This window comes from Vipera ursinii (genome assembly GCF_947247035.1).
Source record: "Vipera ursinii genome assembly, chromosome: Z".
Lineage (NCBI taxonomy): Eukaryota > Metazoa > Chordata > Lepidosauria > Squamata > Viperidae > Vipera > Vipera ursinii.
Window position 1 is genome coordinate 18,999,917 of NC_139517.1, and position 15,600 is coordinate 19,015,516.

A 15,600-nucleotide genomic window follows, 5' to 3' on the forward strand; every position below is an offset into this window, starting at 1 on the left:
TGGGCATTGCACTTTACTGACCATATGAGATTGGAAAATAGGGTGAGGAATTCACTCTACCTGCAGAACAGCAACCTGTGAAAAAACAAAGGTGAAATAGAATAAGGAACAATAGGAGATACATAGCACCTGTAGCTGGATTTGCAAAGTCTTTAGACTAAATCTTATTTTCTTGGCCTTGGCAACATTAAAATATATGGATTTCAATTCCCAGAATTGGAGTTCCCCATGCTGGCTGGGGAATCCTGGGAAATGAAATCCACACACCTTAAAGTTGAGAAATACTGGCCCTAAGTGTACTATCCTACACAGAACAATGTCTGTCAGTTTTGTTCTGCTAAGCAAAAATGCTCATGAGCACTTAGCCAACAATGGTAACAGATCCTTGTGTTGGTCTACAGCTGGGGTGTCAAACTGCTGGCCCGTGGGCCGGAAGCGTCATGACAAAATTGTGCCCACCCCATTGCCGGCAATGGGGAAAAAAAGTCACGATACATCGTGACACATCATGTGACGTTGCAAGTTTGACATCTCTGGTCTACAGGGAATTTATCTGCTTGTCAATTGGAGCCTCTTTTGTAGGAGTTGGATCAGACAAGAGTTAGTATTTATACAGAAAACAATGGGAGACCTGGGGGAAGAGTCACAATTATTTACAACTGGGAGAGATTTTCTTTCTCTACTTTTCTATTCTGGCTTTTCTGTTAGAGCTGAGTTGGGGATTTGATGCCTGGTCAAAAACAGGGTGTCTAGGTATTTTTGTTTGTTTCCTGCATTAGCCTCTGAGTGTCCTGGGATAGATCATTTGATACAGTTTGTATGACTAAGTGCCTCTCCTATCCTTCCTAAGTTCCTCTTCATATGTTTCAAGTATTTGTGACACAATACCAGCGAGATAAAATACTAGACTACACATTGCACAAAATAAATGCAGGCATAAACATAGTAAATAAATACATAAATATAAATACATTGTATGAACCTAGCCAAACTATCATTTGCCCAGTAACCCATGATGATACAAACCATGACTTCATGCATACGATCTCAACTAATCTGAATTGCAGCATCAGTTATTTTGGAATTTGGAATACAGCATATTGATTTCAAAAATCTGCAATTGGCTAATAATCAGCATGCTCAGTTATAGAGTGGGAGAGTTCTTTCATTTTAATATTTTTTCTTCTTCCTGTGAGAGGGACATGGATACAGACATAGATATAGGATATGTAAATATCTTGCTCTGCTTCTGTCCAAAATTTTGTCATTTTAGTACAGCTTATCTTTGACAAGTTTCCCATAGCCAACTGAATCAGGCACTTCTGCAAGCATTATCCTGAAGGTAATGCATTTTGAGTTCTGGTATAAAGACATCAAATTCTATTACTGTATCTCCAAGACAATATCTCTCAAAATAAGGATTATGTATGGCATCACATCTGCCAATTTGTTTTGTTCTTCCACAACTCTCTTTCAAATCAAGATCACTGTTTTAAAAAAATCTATCTTCTCTCCCAAAACTTTCATGGATTGTCATTCTGGGAGACCAGTGCTGCCTCATTCCAACATATTTATTTGGGTAATAGCCTATTAAGATTTATTCTCAAGGATAAACAGTTTTTTGTTGTTTATTGGGACTTTTGTTAAGGGTTGCTAATAGCCCTCAAGTAACAAACTATGCAAGAAATATATTTTTGTACTCTGTGTAGATACCGGTAAGTAATTAGTCTGAACAAACATTTGGAACATTTTAGAGGCCTAAGAAAGCACCAGTGGTTTCTTTATTGATGGAGTTCCCATCGATTCACTCAAAGTTTTTTATCTAACCCTAACCCATTACCAAGAGATTAAAGGGCAACAGCCATAGACTACACTTTTCTATTATATCCTAAAGTTTATATTATGAAATGGTCTCCTGCTTGAATATGTGAGGTGTTCTCACAATGAATCGTTAAAGGAGCTTCCAAGCAAAGGCATCACGCAGAGATGCAATCATATTAGCTTTATTCTATGATAGATCAAAGAGAAAGAAATACTTGGCATGAAAGCATTCATGCCTGCATGTAAGAGAGAAATAAAATAAAACAAGCTAGCATTACATGACTAAAAGAAGGACTAAGAGCTAGGAGAGGAGAACTGGAACTAGAAGCTAGAAACTAGAAACTAGAACAAAGAGCAGCCCCTCGTGCAGAGGTATTTATGGGGGGTCTTGGTCCCTCCCTGACCATAAAACTCTCTCACCAATGGGGCTGTCGGGGTCTGAGACCCTTGGCTCATCAGTGGAAGCAAAGAAGCCTCTTTGCCTCCATCTGATGACCCTTTTGGGGAACTGCCAATGGCTGGCACTAATCATCTAACAATTCCCCTTCTTGCCAGCCAATGACAGGGACCAGTGAATGTATGTAAGGGGCGAGCAGGTGTCATTGACATGCATAAAAACATTCAGAAGGCCAAACACAAACGCTTACACAGAAGGTTGTGCTGGTCAATGGGAACAGGCTTGGTAAACAGATCAGCTATCTGGTCAGCTGTATTACAGTGCTCAACATGTATAAAACCCTCTTTCGCAAGGTGCCTGACATTTTTATAGCGTATGTCTATGTGGCGAGATCTAGAGCCTACTGCATAAGCGCCCGAGATTGCAATTGCGGCGGTGTTGTCCTCTAGAATTTGGATGGGCAGAGGAGGAGTTTGTTATCAGCTCATTGAACCAAGTCAAATCATTGGCCGTGTCTGACAGGCTGGCAAATTCAGCCTCGGCCGTGGAGCAAGAAGTAAATTTTTGCTGCCTAACATGCCAATGTATTGGGCAGCCATTTAGCAATATGAGGAAACCGGAAGTGCTCCATCTAGTTTTGGTGTCGCCAGCCCAGTCTGCGTCTGAGTAAGCGGAGAGCTGGGCCGTCTTCCCCTTCTCTGGTTCTAGCATAAGGAGGGCATCAGCTGTGCCCTTAAGGTATCTAAGCACCCTTTTAACAGCAGTCCAGTGGAATTGCTTTGGGTGTTCCACGTGCCTGGACAATAGATTCACAGCTAAAGCTATGTCAGGTCTGCTCCAATTGCTGATGTATAGCAAGGAGCCAATCACAGATCTGTAAAGCGTGTTATCTGTGAACTCAGGACCGTCCTTATGGGTGTGGTTGCTCTCACAGAAAAATCTGAAGCTTTTGACGCCATAAAGTCACTGTACAACTTCGTAGAGACCCAGTACAAGACCAAGATCGCACAATTGCAGAGCGATCGCGGGGCTGAGTTCATGTCTCAGAAGTTCCAGGACTGGGTAAGGCGTAAGGGCATCCGCCATTTTCTAACTGCACCGTTCACCCCTTCGCAAAATGGTGTAGCTGAGAAAAGAAATGGAGTTCTGCAAACCATGATGCGTAGTCTGATTGCGGACGCAAATGTCGCAGAATCATACTGGGGGGAGGCAATTCATTATGCCAATTACACTTTAAACCGCACCTGGAGCAGTGTTGTGAACCAGACCCCATATTTCCTGGTTCACGGTAGGAAACCAAACCTGGGACATTTGCGTGTGTTTGGTTCCTATGCATGGGTGCACATCCCCAAGCAGCTGCGGAAGAAGGGGAGATCTGTTTCTCAGAGACTAAGGTTCTTGGGCTATGCTCCTGGCTCCAAGGCCTATCGTTTCCTGGGAGAAGGGGGCAGGCCTGTGACTTCCCAATCTGCCTCTTTCGAAGAGGACTCCAATTGGACTCAGATCTACTCAAATGATCTGAGCCCATATGCCAGCCGACCCAGCAAGGACACACCGACCGCGACATCACCAGAGGCGACCTCGTACCCTGCCACCGACGAAAGTGAGGAACAAGACGAAGATCCGTCCAGTCCCATGGAGGAAGACACACCGTCTTCACCCCCAGGGACACCTCAGAGACCCGCGGAAGAAAAGACCGGTGAGTGGCAGAAGGTAAGGAGGTCAAAGCGGTCCAACAAAGGGGTCCCGCCAAAGAGAATTGACATTGGCCACATCGCGTCTGTCAACAGCGTTGTGGTCACCCAAAAATCCTTCTCTGACATCCAGGAGCTGCCCATCGAAGAGCAGGAGAAATGGCAGCTCGCGATGGAGAAGGAAATGCAGAGCTTAAAACAACTCAAGGTCTTCACCCCCCAGCAACCACCAAAGGAGAGGAAAGTCATTGGCACAAGGTGGGTTTACAAAGCCAAACCACTTGCCAATGGCCTCTACCTGTATAAGGCCCGTTTGGTAGCCCAGGGCTTCGCTCAGCGTTATATGGAAGACTACTCGGAGACTTACTCTCCAACCGTCCGGGCAGAGAGTGTCAAGGCCGCCCTCGTGACTGCAGCCGCTCTGGGAGAGGAAGTCTTCCAATTCGACATCCAGACGGCTTACCTCCACGCCAACTTGGACCGGCAGATCTACGTGAGGGCCCCACCTGGCTACCAGCAAGAAGGGGGAAATACATGGTTGCTCCACAAAGGGTTATATGGACTCAAGCAGTCAGGGAAATTATGGTATGACTGTCTTAGAAAGAGTTTAGAACGAGTTGGTTTCTCAGCATCTCATGCAGATCAATGTGTTTTCACACGCAATTCCAAGGGAACCACAGAACGGGTGTTAGTTTATGTGGACGACCTATTATATGTAGGGCCTAACAAGAAAGGGTGTGATGAATTTGCCAAGGCCCTGGAAGAAAAATTTACTCTGAAGTCTTTGGGGCGGGTTGACAAGTACTTGGGTGTGCATATTTTGGCCACTAAGGGGGGGTTCGCTCTATCTCAAAAAGAAAAGATAGAGGAATAAAATAAAACAAGCTAGCATTACATGACTAAAAGGACTAAGAGCTAGGAGAGGAGAACTGAAACTAGAAGGAGAAAAAGAGACTAGAACAAAGAGCAGCCCCTCGTGCAGAGGTATTTATGGGGGGTCTTGGTCCCTCCCTGACCATAAAACTCTCTCGCCAATGGGGCTGTCGGGGTCTGAGACCCTTGGCTCATCAGTGGAAGCAAAGAAGCCTCTTTGCCTCCATCTGATGACCCTTTGGGGGAACTGCCAATGGCTGGCACTAATCATCTAACAGAATAAGACTAGTGCTCACTCTAAAAGCATTTTGGCAATTAGTACAGATTTTTTCCATGGAGCATTTTGAGGAGGATAGGAGAGTACTACTATCTCAGCTATTATATTGGTATAATGATAGTTTTTGGTTTGCTTTCTTCTTTAATTTTTATAGTACTATAAATTACTTGGAGTACATGCAGATTGCAGGAAAATATAAAAGAAATTATTTCATTAATAATCTCAACATCTGTCGCTTACATTCAAACAATGGATTTGCTAAGGTGCTAATCCATAATATACCGTAGTTTGGTTTTAGCTGAACGAGTTCAATGAATCCAGCCTTTATAACTCAATCAACAAATTACTGTTAAAACAAACCATGGATTAGCATAATTAGCATAACCAAAACTTCTCTGGGTTGTTTCTGCCCTATTGTTGGCCATATTAGACTTTTACCGTTGGTCAGGTGGCATTGTCCAAAATGGATACTTTGATTAATAAGAAAGTATGAATGCAGATACGGCCCTCTCAGTACAGTAACCCCTCACATACACAAATCTGTGGGGGATTTTCAGTAAATCAATTTGTCTTGCATATTCTTAAAAAGTATTGTGGAATCGATATTGGAAGGGGGAAAAAAGAGTTGAATAAGGTGTATGAAGAAATAAATATTACTGCTAGTTGCTCGTTCAGAATCCACTATTAGTATAATTAAAAATGAGCTGTAAAAAAAACTTTAAAAAATGGAACAGCAGTGTTTCTTAAGGTCTTTTATGCAACATATGATCCAAACATAAACAAGAGAGAACAGGTCTCAGTTGTTTCAAGGGAAGAACAGAACCAGAAGAAAATGGCAATGAGCGTGAATATAATTATGAATAAAGTTAAGAAACTACAATAGATGGACATTTTGTGGCCACCATGATGAAGGGGTCAGCCTAGGAACTTTATATCCAGCAAAGGCAGGATTGTACAGAAGTGTACAGAAAGGCTATAATTTGCGTGACATAAAACTTGGCAGAAGAGATGGCTTTAGCAGAGCTTGAAGCAGCATCCACGTTTCCCACCAAATCAAAAAAAAAAAGTCAAAGAAAGAATTAATTATTCGGTCTGGTCTTTGAAACTAACCATTTCTGAAACTGGCCCTTTCTGGAAGCACATGACAGAAACTGCAAGGAGGGAAAAGGGGGTTCACAGCTGCCAAGACAACTGTGGGGCAATGCTACGTGAGATTTCAGGGTGCAGCCCATGTCTTTCTATTGTATTCTTAGCTTCAGGTACTTTTAAGGGCAGGAATAATACTTATCTTCTCTTTCTGGAAGGCAAATAGACAAGCGTGCATAACTGGTTAAGCACTGTTTTGCTAATGAAGCAAAGCATTTTTCTAAAAAAAAACATAGCTTACAAGGTCCTCAATAAGGGCCATACTGTTTTGCACATCTCAAGTAATGTTTTTTTTCCCCCTCCTCACTCCTTCAGGCTAAACTACCATGAAAGCTTTTAAAAGCTATTACATTATATAAGTTACAGATTAATATAGCTGCTTAATTGATAGCATCACAAAGCTGGCTTTTAAGGATTCATGGAAAGGATACCCCATTAGATCTTAGGTAAAGGTAAAGGTTCCCCCGCACATGCGTGCTAGTTGTTTCCGACACTAGGGGCCGGTGCTCATCTCCGTTTCAAAGCCGAAGAGCCAGCGCTTGTCCGAGGACGACTCCGTGGTCATGTGGCCAGCATGACTGGCCGCCAAAGGCGCACGGAATGCTGTTACCTTCCCACCGGAGTGGTCCCTATTTTTCTACTTGCATTTTTACGTGCTTTCGAACTGCTAGGTTGGCAGAAGCTGGGACGAGTAACAGGCGCTCACTCTGTTACGCGGCACTTGGGATTTGACCCGCCAAACTGCCGACCATCTGATCGACAAGCTCAGCGTCCTAACCCACTGAGCCACCGCGTCCCTCATTAGATCTTAGGATCTAGCAAATGATTGCCTCATCAACCAATGAAGGTAATAATTAAGAAAAGCAAGAGGCAGATTTCCAACTGAAATTGTTTTGAGGAAATTTAGATATGCTACTACAGCCTCCAGCTATTTTGACTGATGAGGCATTAGAGATTGGTTCTTTTATGGAATGTGGCATGAAGTGTAGAAATAATTTGATGCCATATAAAAAGCTGCAGAAAACATTAAGGAAGAAAAGTAAGCAACTATCCAGACAAAACCGAAACCAACAATACAGTCTGTGTTAACAGCAGTACTATCAGTAGAATATAAAGACTTATATTGTGAAAGAGGAAGAAAGCTCTTACCTTCTCCATCCTCAAAGTTGTTGTTGACACCTTCAGGAGTTTCAGAAACATTAAAATAACAAACAGGGGCCTTGAAACAATCCCATGAATAGTGATAGTTTAGCATGGCCAGTGATTACAAGACACTGCACTGTAACTAGAGGAAGTGAAAACTTAGAGTCTTAGACAAAAATCACATGGCCTGGCTCTGGTATTTTTAATCCTCTTATTTATGTTTAACTTTGCATAATCATGACACGTATCAGTGTTAATGCACATAGAGGAATACACATATGGAGCTCTCTTGCAGACAATTTATAGTTTAGAATGTGTTGATTCTCCATTAGTTCATTATGTTTGTTTTATGGTTTTGTTGATCTTGTATACTTTTAATTAGGGGTATTGTGGAAGTTTTAGTTATTTTCTGTTGTTGGAAGAAAAGTCTTCATCATGGTTCCATCCAAGCTGGGAATAAACATAGCGACTGCTTTAGGAAGAAGGTAGAAGTTTATTGAAGAGTTGAGCCATCTTCTCGGCAGATGGTCTGGCAGAAAAAAAGGATTCAGCACATATAGGGAGTGGGTTTTTATACCCTCTTGAGCCTTTTGTTTGGAGCGACTTCCTGTTCCTGTTTGAGGCTATTTTCTGTGACATGAACTTTTGACCTAAGTCTGAGTGTGCCTTTCTGGTATTCTGGTGGTGATGGGTTAGCCCTATTATGACCAAAGGTCATGTCCTGCTTCCCTGGGGCTGGGCTGATGACTTTTTGGATGGGGTATGTAGATTTTAGGTCTTTGTCTTCTTAATCTCCTCGCTCCCTGGATTTACATCTGCATCTCTATAGAGTTGGTCCTTGCTTGGGGGAGGGAGACCTGGGGCTATTAAGAAAACTGGACATGCTTTCTTGCCTCTTCAAGATTCTTTGAGGAAATATATTTTTTCTGCCCTTTTCAATATTTCCTTCTCTGGGGAGCTGACTTCTCACACTATATCAGGGGTCTTCAAACGTGGCCCTTTTATGACTTGTGGACTTCAACTCCCAGAACTCCTCGGCCAGCGTGCCTGGCTGAGGAATTCTGGGAGTTGAAGTCCACAAGTCATAAAAGGGCCACGTTTGAAGACCCCTGTTCTATATGTTTGGTAAACTTCTGAAAGTAATCTTTGACCTGATAGGATATAAATGTAATAATTTAAAACTTAAGGTGCGTAATTCAGTGTCGGTTAGAGCTGACATTTCTCCAGGTATGTTAGACAACAATCCCCTTCATCCCCATGTATTAGCACAGCTATTGGCTATGTAAATTGGATCTGATGGAAGCTGTAATCCAAGAAAATTGCTTGATGAGTCAGAAATACATATGGTAGATAAATCTGAGATTTATTGCAAAAAGTTGCAATTGCTCCCTAGAAGCTCTGTTTCCAAAGTCCTGGATATGCTTATAGTAAGCCGTTAGAAACAAGACGTTTCACCTCCCAGCCTTCTTTTTCTTTTACAACTTAACGCTCAATTCTTTAAGGAAGATTAATATTAATCCTGAAATTTAATCTTGATGAAAGATTTATGATTATCTTTCCTATTATGTTTCCTTGGAAATATTTGTGTGTATGTAATTCTGTAAAGACTGTGATTCCCAGGTAGGCCACTCAGCTGTTCACACAGCTTAAATAAAAACCCAAAGTACAAACTTCAAAATGGCAATCTCAATCTGCGAATCACCAGCAACCAGAAAAATGACACAACCAAACGGCATTGATGAGGGAGCAAAAAAAACAAAACCCTCATAAATGAGGCTGCAAGAGATAACACATGAGAGTACGACTCTTGCCCAGAGGTGCAACCTCTATTCAATACAAGGGATTGGCCAGGAGCTGACTTTGTCAGCTCCTCACCGGGTCCCAGCCACGAGACCTGCTCCAACTGTTTTGCCAATGAGGCATGACGCTTCCACACAATCGGTCTGTCCTCAAAGCAAGTCCAGCTGTGACCCTTCCCTTGCTGCCAGGTTAGGAGGACAGGCTTAACTAACTAGCTAACTAAATCACAACAACTTTCCTACCTATCTACCCTAAGGTCCCAAGGAAAGGGACCTTTTTCTTAACTCTGATCCAAAGTAGAATGTGAGTGCTCGGAGAGAGCGGGCTGGTTACCTGTGGCCCAAAGCCAGGAAGCGGTCAGAAATCCCAGCTGGACAGCAGGTCTCTTCCAGCAACCGTCTCTTCCTGGCCAACGCACCAAAAACTGTCGTGGAAAAACCCAGTGAAAAAGACAAGAGACAGCAGCACAAAACAATAATTCTTACTTTAAGATTCAGAGGTTTGTTTTGTTAATAATTTGGAACATAGCAAGCATAATAACACAACATCACTTACATTAATAACCCATTGCAATGAGGACCATATGGCATAGCAGATTCCAAAAGGACAGCTATAGCCCAATGACAAATCAGTCAGGTCCAGTCCCAACCCTTTATACCCTTTCTCGTTCTAAGACTGTAGTCAGATGGTCCACTGACTTTTGCTGACTTTCTCCTGACTTCCTCCTGACGCTCTGCTGAACATAACTTTCCACATATACCCGTGTACATTGGAACCTGCATCCATCAGCTACTTTCAGTTCCCTATTTCTTACCATTCCAGACTTTATATTCTAAATATATTTGAAACAAGCAAGCTTAGCAAAATCATATTAAATAAAATACAATTGCAAACTGCAAAATTAAGCATAGCACAGACTTTGGTCAATACTTTGTCCATGAGGCCTGATTCAGTTTACCTGGGCCTAAACCTTGCATAAAAGAACAATAGCCAATATTTTTGTTTTTCACAACCCTACTGAAATGTTCCTTAGTTGAGCAGCTGGCAGATCAGCAGGGCATATTTTGCTCACTTTTGGCAAGGCATAGGGGGGGGGGGGGACAAAAATCTGCAGAAGCTAAGCAGCTAATCAGCTAATCCATACATTATTTTTATTGATAAACCTCAAGAAGGCAGTGCAGGTTGAGTCTAGTGTAGGATTCTCTCTGAAAACATGTGTATGTGCTAGGGGGATTCCAGCGTGTATAAAATATCTCTCCAGAGCAGCTTGGCAATCATTAGAAGAGCAATAGGCAAATTGTTCAGGAAGAGCTGGGATAGCATGAAGATGAAAGATCACATTCTGAATTGGAATTACAACAGTGGGAAGGGGCAAATAAAGGGGGATAAGGCCAGAACCATCCCACCTGAACAGACATGCGCTAGAATCCAAGAAAGCATTCTGTCCAATGAAGATGTTAAGTCAGAGAGGGAACATCCCAAAAAGAGAAGCAGCATCCATCCCATACTTAATTAAGTTTGATATGGAAAGTAGTGCCAAGCTATCTTGGGACTGGGAGTGAGTGCAGCTATGAGAGGGACAAGACAGGGGAGATAGTGTATGCCAGTTTAGTGTAGTGGTTAAGGTTGTGGCTTAGAAAGCACGAGACTGTGAGTTCTAGTCCCACCTTAAGCATGAAAAACCAGCTGAGTGACTTTGGGCCAGTCTCTTTCTCTTCTCTCTCTTTCTCTCTGTCTCTGTCTCTCTCGGCCCAACACAACTCATAAATTGCTGTGGGGAAAATAGGAGGAGGAAGGAGTATTAGATGTTTGCCACCCTAAGGCGTGTGTATGTATATGCACATAAATATACACATACATACACACAAACACACACTGTATATAAAACCATGAATCTGTGAAATTAGGCATTTTCCTAGAAAATCTATAGAATGCCAAAAATGGGATGTCAAAGCATGGAACTCTTAATATTTCACACATTTTCTAGGCATTCTATACAATGCCAAAAGGCAAACAGTAAAGTGTAACATAATCCCGCTAAAATGACATTCTAGCATTCCTTGTTGAAGCAAGTAGGTCAATACTGGTCTTTTTCTATACATTATTTTGCATTTATTCTTTCATTTTCATATACATATTTTCAATAAAGGGCTAGAGTTAGGGTTAGCCTAACCCTTTTTATGACTCTCTTTTCATACTTTGCCTAAATAATTCTTATCATTCTGCATAATGCCTGGCTATTATAGGTGATCCTCAACTAATGACCACAACTGAGCCCAAAATTTCTGTTGCTGAGACATTTAAGTGAATTGTGTCCCATTTTACGACCTTTCTTGCCACATTTGTTAATTGAATCACTGCAGTTGTTAAGTTAGTAACACGGTTGCTAAGTGAATCTGGCTTCCCCTTTGACTTTGTTTGTCAGAAGGTTGCAAACCATGATCACATGACCCGGGGATATTGCAACCATCATAAATGAGTCAGTTGCCATCTGAATTTTGATCACATGACTATGGGGATGCCACAACGGTCGTAAGTGTGAAAAACTGTCATAAGTCATTTTTTTCAGTGACATTGCAACTTTGAATGGTCACTTAGTGAACTGTTGTAAGTCGAGGACTGTCTGTCACAAGCAAACAGTGACTAATCGGTTATAAATGGGCTCTCAAATGGAGGCATGAATAATAAAAGGACTACCTGTATATACAATGCCTAGGGAAAGTACATATAGCATATTAAAATAAGACATTTTATTAAGGTTAAGGTTAAGGTTCCCCCGCACATGTGTGCCAGTCGTTTCCGACTCTAGGGGCCGGTGCTCATCTCCGTTTCAAAGCCAAAGAGCCAGCGCTTGTCTGAGGACGTCTCTGTGGTCATGTGGCCAGCATGACTAGATGCCAAAGGCGCACAGAACGCTGTTACCTTCCCACCATAGTGGTCCCTATTTTTCTACTTGCATTTTTACGTGCTTTCGAACTGCTAGGTTGGCAGAAGCTGGGACGAGTAACAGGCGTAACAGAGTAACTCTGTTACGCGGCACTCGGGATTCGACCCACCAAACTGCCGATCTTCTGATCGACAAGCTCAGCGTCCTAACCCACTGAGCCACCCAAAACGTCATGCTTTCTACAGATTTCCTAGGCCAGGGGTCAGCAACCTGAAACAGTGAAAGAGCCACTCGTAACCGGTTCCGTCACAAAAGGAAAAACTGGGAGCCGCAAAAAATGTGTGCGCATGTGCATACATGCATGCATGTGCAGAACAGGGTTTGACTGAAGAGTGGAGCCAAGGCAAGATATGCACCTACCCTGCATATTTGAATTGATTGGTTGAACTTTTTTAGTCCCACTTTTTTTTTTTTCGACTGCACATGGCAGAGGACTGGGAGCCGCAGGAGACGGCTGAAGAGCCGCATGCGGCTCCGGAGCCGCGGGTTGCAGACCTGTGGCCTAGGCATTTGATACAATGCCAGCTTTTCACACGCACAAACACACTTAAAAACTTCCTTTTGGCACTAATGGCACAATGGCAGGTGGTGATATTCAGCTACAGTAGCAGTGGCAGCTGTTCTGCCTCAGCTATCAATGCAAGTTAGTATCCAAAAGTGAAACTACATCTGGGAGATGCTGAGCCAGAGCACAGATCTTGGCTCATATCACTATCATATTCCCATCAGCCCCATCTGTATAAGGCTATCAAGAGGGTCTCCTTGGATTTTCCTGCTCTTGGTGTAGAGATCGTGGGAGGCAGATGGGTCACTACTCTTTCCATACACAAATTTTTGGCGGAAGGCAGGTTTCTAATGCTCTTCCACGGCCACTGAGTTGTGGTATACCAGGAGTGTCAAACTGCCTGCCTGCGGGCTGGACGTGTCATCCAGAAACCACAGCCACCCCATTGCCGGCAATGGCAAAACTGTCCCGATACGTTGCCCGATGTCACGTGACGTCACGAGTTTGACACATCTGTGCTATACTGTGCTGCAGCTATACCCTCTCTTTACAATTTCTCCCTTGTACTATTGGCCCTGGATTCCTGCTACCCCCATGACTGGTGGGTTCTGGATGTTATGCCGAACACCGACATTATCAGAACACACAGGTAGTCCTCGACGCCTTATGACCACAATTGAGCCCCAAATTTATTTTGCTAAGTGAGACATTTGTTACATGAATTTTGCCCGATTTTACCACCTTTCTTGCCACAGCTGTTAAGTGAATCACTGCAGTTAACACTGCTTGTCAGAAGGTCACAAAAGGTGATTGCATGACCCAGGGACACTGCGACTGTCAGAAATATGAGTGAATCACCGCAGTTGTTAAGTTAGTAACACTGTTATTAAGTGAACATGGCTTTCCCATTAACTTTGCTTGCCAGGTCACAAAAGGTGATCACATGACCCCGGGACACTGCGACTGTCATATATATATATATATATATATATATATATATATATATATATATATATATATATATATATATATATATGGAAACAATAGAATAGGGAGGACCAGAGATCTTTTCAAGAAAATTGGAGAGATGAAGGGAACATTCCATGCAAAAATGGGCATGATAAAGGACCAAAATGGCAGGGACCTAACAGAGGCAGAAGAGATTAAGAAGAGGTGGCAAAATTACACAGAAGAACTATACAAGAATGAGCTTAATGTCCCTGATAATCACAATGAGGTGGTCACTGACCTCGAGCCAGACATCCTAGAATGTGAAGTGAAGTGGGCCTTAGAAAAGCTGAGCAACAACAAAGCTAGTGGAGGTGACAGTATTCCAGCTGAGCTATTCAAAATCTTAAAAGACAGTGCAGTAAAATTGCTACACTCAATTTGCCAGCAAATTTGGAAAACTCAACAGTGGCCACAGGATTGGAAAAGATCAGTTTACATTCCAATTCCAAAGAAAGGCAGTGCCAAAGAATGTTCAAACTATCGCACCATTGCACTCATTTCTCATGCTAGTAAAGTCATGCTTAAAATCCTACAAGCTAGACTTCAGCAGTATGTGGATCGAGAACTACCAGAAGTACAGGCAGGATTTCGAAGAGGCAGAGGAACTAAAGATCAAATTGCCAACATACGCTGGATCATGGAGAAAGCTAGGGAGTTCCAGAAAAACATCTACTTCTGCTTCATTGACTATGCTAAAGCCTTTGATTGTGTGGATCATAACAAACTGTGGCAAGTTCTTAAAGAGATGGGAGTACCAGACCATCTTATTTGTCTCTTGAGAAACCTATATGCGGGTCAAGAAGCAACAGTGAGAACTGGACACGGAACCACTGATTGGTTCAAAATTGGGAAAGGAGTCCGGCAAGGCTGTATACTGTCGCCCTGCCTATTTAACTTATATGCAGAGCACATCATGAGAAAGGCAGGGCTAGATGAATCAATAGTTGGAATTAAGATTGCCGGAAGAAATATCAACAACCTAAGATACGCACATGATACCACTCTAATGGCAGAAAGTGAAGAAGAACTAAAGAGCCTCTTGTTGCGGGTGAAAAAGGAGAGTGCATAAGTTGGGTTGAAACTTAACATTAAGAAAACAAGATCATGGCATCTGGCCCTCTCAATTCCTGGCAAATAGATGGGGAAGAAATGGAGGTAGTGACAGATTTTGTTTTCCTGGGCTCCAAGTTCACTCCAAGATGGGGACTGTAGCCAAGAAATTAAAAGACGCTTGCTCCTGGGAAGGAAAGCCATGGCAAATCTAGACAGCACACTAAAAAGCAGAGACATCACCCTGTCGACAAAAGTGCGTATAGTCAAGGCTATGGTCTTCCCAGTTGCAATGTATGGCAGTGAAAGTTGGACCATAAGAAAGGCTGAGCGCCAAAGAATTGAGGCCTTTGAACTCTGGTGCTGGAGAAGACTCCTGCGAGTCCCTTGGACTGCAAGGCGATCAAACCGGTCAGTCCTAGAGGAGATCAATCCTGACTGCTCTTTAGAAGGCCAGATCGTGAAGCTAAAACTCAAATACTTTGGCCACCTAATGAGAAAGAAGGACTCACTGGAGAAGAGCCTAATGCTGGGAAAGATCGAGGGCAATAGAAGAAGGGGACGACAGAGAATGAGGTGGCTGGATGGAGTCACTGAAGCAGTAGGCGTGAGCTTAAATGGACTCCAGAAGATGGTGGAAGACAGGAAGGCCTGGAGGAACGTTGTCCATAGGGTCGTGATGAGTCGGAGATGACTTCGCAGCTAACAACAACAATATGGGTCATATGTCAAGCATCTGAATTTTGATCATGTGACCATGGGGGAGGATGCTGGAGTGGTCGGTCCCTTTCTCCAGTGCTGTTGTAACTATGAACGGTCACTAAATGAAGTGTTGTAAGTTGAGGACTAGCTATACCTGTCACGAGCAGACAGAGATTCAGAGATTCATCGGCTATAAATGGGCTCTCCAATGGAGGCGTGAATCATAAAAAGTGG